The sequence below is a fragment of the Otolemur garnettii genome, unplaced genomic scaffold (genome assembly GCF_000181295.1).
Source record: "Otolemur garnettii isolate 467f Iridium unplaced genomic scaffold, OtoGar3 scaffold00043, whole genome shotgun sequence".
In the NCBI taxonomy this organism is placed as follows: Eukaryota; Metazoa; Chordata; class Mammalia; order Primates; family Galagidae; genus Otolemur; species Otolemur garnettii.
The window spans coordinates 2,464,174-2,469,455 of NW_003852438.1; positions in this window are offsets into that span (position 1 = coordinate 2,464,174).

Here is a 5,282-nt window from a genome sequence, read left to right on the forward strand (position 1 = left end):
TGTATCTCATTCTAATCAGTCCTACCAGCCTCCCTAGGGAAAAAAATAAATGGGGTTTCCTCCACAGTGGAAGTTTGGGCCCTATGAAGAGTTTGTCCTAAATCGGTCATTATACCTCCAGCACATTTTATGATTCTCTTGAAGGACTATTGGTTAGGAGAGAACTTAATGCTTTGGTATATCTATACCAAAAGAAAGCATTCAGTTCGCAATAACAGCTGTAAACAAGCCCCAAGCTCATCTTCATATCTAGTTTCTCAATAACCAACAGAAGTATTTCCTTAGCATTTTGGAGAAATGAAAAAAAATTGGATAACTTTGGAACCACAGAAAAGATAATAGAAAAAATAAAGTCTAACTCCCAGGAAATGGATAGAACAAGAACACATTCCGATTTATGTTTTTCAAAGATTGCTCATCTATTTTGTTTAATATGGTCATCACCTGTTAACAACTTCATGAGTCGAGAGAATAAATATCACTCTCCTTTTACAGATCCAACAAATGAGACCCAGAAATAAATGGTTTGTTAAGATCATAGAGCTAGTGGAAGTATGAGTAGATCTCACATGTTCAAATTCTCATTCTTTCTTTTCACTCTCAGAGCAACCAAGAAGAAATCGCTTGTAAATATTTTATGTGGAGTCTGTTATGGGCTTGCACACCAAATATTTTATTAGGTTTCTTGCTTTTCTGATACCCTTTCAGTTTCTCTCACAGGCAACAGCCCTGAATGTCTCTTCTTTTTCTTCCCTTCCAACGTATAGACGCATAACATCATTTCCTTAAAAAAAATGTGACAATCTGTCGTGACAGCAAAGCCAATGTATTCACTTTTGTCATATTCCACCTTGGCAATTTGCCTGTGTCTTCTGGCATATTCTAAAGAAATTACTGCTCAACTTCCAGTGCACTTCCTTACAGCCCCACGTGAATTCTCCTGCCCCATTTATCTGTATTTTCATCCATCCAAGATGTCAATTTGATATCGTATTTTCCATTCCAGCTAACTTGCTAGTAACACAATCTGTGAAACAACACATCAAATAGAAATTGCTCCGAGAAAATGTGATCATAAACAAGTGTCAAGTTTATCATGTGGTAGATTTTTAAAAACACACTTCAGATAGGAATAGGAACTCATGTAATCAAAAAAGACATCTGTGTTTTTATTTTCAAACCAAAAAAGTGACTTTCCCAAATCTCTTTAAAGTAGTGATTTTTAAACTTTAATAAGCTTATTCTTATGGCCCATTGCTGGTCATTCATCCATTATTTTCAGGGGTGAGAATGTGGCTTAACCTATGTTCTGTGAACTCCAGCCAAAATAGTTGGTTAATAACAATTGTTACCTTTCACTGAATGTCTACTATGCACCAAGTGTTATACACTATTCGAAGAGATTAAGTATTATCATTATTATTGAGATTAAGTATTATCAAACTGTTTTATACAAGTGATGAAGTTGAGATTTAGAGAAGTCCAACAATTGCCTTAGATTACCCAGCAACTAAGTGGAAAGTCAGAATTTGAACTCAAAGCCTATGTCCTTAGCTACTCTGATATGAAAGTTTAATTTAACCTGAACTTCTGCCTTTTAAAAGGAGGCTGAAGATTTAGAAATCTGGAATTTTTACTGAATGTTTAAAGTAGCTCTTGAGCTAATCCTATGAATACCAGTGTAACTTGGTTTTCGCATATTCAGTCAATTGATACCATTTATTTTTATTCTGCTTAGTCCTAGGGATGACACTTTGAGCGACAGAAGCTATGGTATCCACTCTCATGGAGTTTACACCCCAGAGAAGATGCCAAAACTAATCAAACAACCACACAAATGTAAAACGTCACCATCTTATACACATTTAATCATATGAACGAGACATGTGGTGTCGCAACCCGTCGGGCTCCTGTGGCCCTGGTCTCGGTTAGTGCAGGAAGGAACCAGGAGAGAAGTGGATTAGAAGTACAAGCTTGTGAAAGGCGGGCTAGCCCTTACTTTCCGGGTAGCCCCTAGCAACCTCCGCACTAGCCTTTTATTGAGCCAGAACAACACAGGTGAGGGGAGTAATTAACAATGACCACATGCTGAGGGCACGGGCTCCTCCCACAAGGAACTCCTGTGGAGGAATGGCCCAAGGTCCATGCCTCAGCTGCAGATCATCTTGTTGGGATGTTGGCGTCTCCTACAATGTGGTACACGTTCAGGGGATCTGACTGAGCCTTGGAGGTGGTGACAAATCTTTAGAGGGGGAAATATGGAGATTCACAGTCCATGGAACACACCCTTGGTTGTTGCTTCTAAACTTGTAGAAACAGCAACACAAATAGGATCTCTAAGTGAGTCTAGTGGTCAGTGCTTTTGAATTGAATCTAGTGAGTCCTCGCCTGACTTGGACTCCCAGTAGTTCTCTTAGAGTGAAGGACTTTGTCTGAAACCCTTTAGGCTAAACCTAGGTATGTCTGCAATGGCATATCCTATGGGTGACTGGGACATGAAGGAAGGTGGGGGGATAGAGTCAAGGACAATGGCTAGAATATAAACGTGAGTAACTAAGAAGTGAGGACCATCATTCCCCAGCAGGGGTAGAGTTGAGAAGCTATAAAAGTTTAGCGCACTGGTTCTCAACTTTCCTAATGCCACAACCCTTTAATACACTTCCTCATGTTGTAGCGACCCCCAACCATAAAATTATTTTCATTGCTACTTCATAACTGTAATTTTGCTACTGTTATGAATGGTAATGTAAATATCTGATCTGCAGGATGTATTTAGGCAACCCCTGGGAAAGGGTCGTTCAACCCCCCAAAGGGGTCGCAACCCACAGGTTGAGAACCGCTGGTTTAATGGAAACCTGGATTACAATGATACGTTCCATTTTAGACAGAGGTTTAAGTGGTGATAAAATATCTAAGTGGAAACACTTTGCAGATTGGAAAGAAAAAGAATGAAATATAAAACTGAGAATAAGACTGGGATGTCTGCATTTGGTAATGATAACCCTTGATGATGACATAATCATCATCATTTCACGTGGTGCTTACTATGTATCTGCACACGTACTAACAGTCTAAGTCTTAGAATGAGCCTGTGAGGTGGGTTTTGTTAACTTTTCCACACAACAGATAAGAATCTGAGGCCCGGAGTGTTAAGTGGCACCACCAAGGTAGTAACACTGATCTAAGATTCAAACCCAGGCAAGCTGGTACCCAGGGCCACACCCCAACCACTCTCATGCCTCCCTAAGTACCATTACAGATTACAACTCACTTGGACACCTCGCTCCACTCTTAATGCTCCCAGCAGCCCTGCAGAGGAAGTATTGTTAACTCATTTCTACAGATGAGAACACACAGGTCTTCCCAGGTCACAGATTCCAGAACCCCAACACGTGGCTTCCAGTTCCAAATTCAGTGTTCTTTCAACTCTACCACAGCTACCCCTAAAAGCTCAAGAGATCATGCTTTAGGTCGCACAGAGGAAATGAGGGAACTCCCACAGGTGTTGAGGAGAAAAGAAGTAAAGGTAAAGAACAAAAAGTCAGAAAAAACAAATATTGTCTCCCTAGCAACCATCTGGTCAAAATCGTAATTGACTGCCCACTATGGGTGTAGCCAAATTTGGTGGGTGTTTGATGTTTGATGTTTGCCTAAGGGCAGGTGTAAAGTACATACTGAGTGGAAGACCTGGTTCTTGCACCCCGGGAGCTTATAATCTTATTGGAGAGTATGTGAGAACTTAAACACAGATAAGAATTTTCCGAGGCAATATATGGTCTCAGCCGGATGACATAGGAAAAGAGCAGCAGGATTTTAGAGGAGGCAAAAGTCCCAGGCTGAGTTGTCAGAAAAGGCTTCACGAGGGCAGATGTAAGAGAAGCATTGCATGGTCTTGGTCTTCTGTTTATTTTTCTATATGTCTGCACGTTAATCTTGAGCCCTCCTGGACCAAGATGAGAGAAAACAAATTTAAATCCTTTTCTCCTTCCCACCTCTAGCTCTCCAAAGTGAAAAATGGAAACCAAAGACGAATTCTCCTTGACATTGAAGCAGTTACTTAATGTCCAGTTTCCAAGTTTTCAAGAGCCTTAAATGAGCCTAAGGGCCCACATTCCACTGATAAACTAAGTCAAATAGTTCCTCAAAGAAATCAGCTCCCTTTCAGCCATCAGCACACTCGGTTACAGCTAAAGACACATTCTTAGCCCATGTGATTCTTGTTTCCCAAGAAGAAATTTACCCTACGTGGGCAACCTTTGTTAAAATAGTTCCCTTATCAATGTAAAGGAATCACAAAAAGCTAATTGATATCCAGGAAACTTGGGGTTTAAAAACCCTACTTATGAGTCCAGCCATGTCAAAATATATGCCGGAAATAAAGACCAGAAGTTTTGCAAGTTCCTTTCTTCTTTTCTTTTTCTTTTTTTTTTTTTTCCAGTTTTTGGCCGGGGCTGGGTTTGAACCCACCACCTCCAGTATATGGGGTCGGCGCCCTACTCCTTTGAGCCACAAGTGCTGCCCCATTTCCTTTCTTCTTGATGTGGAATCCCATTTCTGCTGTTTAATGAGATTTATATACATTGAGTCCATTAAGGGGAATTATGTGAAGTACCTGTAATAGGCAAATTCACAGAGACAGAAAATAGAATGGAGGCTACCAGGGACAGGGGAATATTGGGAGTTATTGTTTAATAACTTCAGAGGTTCCAATGGAGATGATGGAAAAGTTCTGGATGCTGGTGATGATTGTATAACAATGTAAATGTACTTGATCCCAGAACTATAAGCTCAGAACTGGTTAAAATGATAAATTATACATTATGTACATTTTACCATAATTTTTTAAAAGAGGAAAGGGAATGCGTTTCAAAACCAGTTACTAGAATCATCTCCCAAGGGTCATAACCAGGATAATTGACACCTTTTTATGCCAGACCAATTTTTAGCAAATATTTTTTTTAATTACCATAAATGAAGGGCAGGGAGAAAAGAAGGCTTTGGAAATGGGCAATATAAAGAAAAGTCAAACTGTTTGTTAGGAGTCATAACATGAGTAATTCAGGTGAATCATGGCTGTTTCCTGGGTTATTTAAGGAGCAACTCGGTTCCCCGGTCGTTCAGCAATCTAACAGAAGGGCACTAAGGCTTCCGGCCAATTATTATCAGTTTAAGAAAACCGAGACTTTCTTCTGAGCAAAGTATCACAAGAATGGAGGAAAAAATATCCAATGTACACACCCCTATTATGAAACTAATTTAAACCTTTTTATATGAAAGCTATA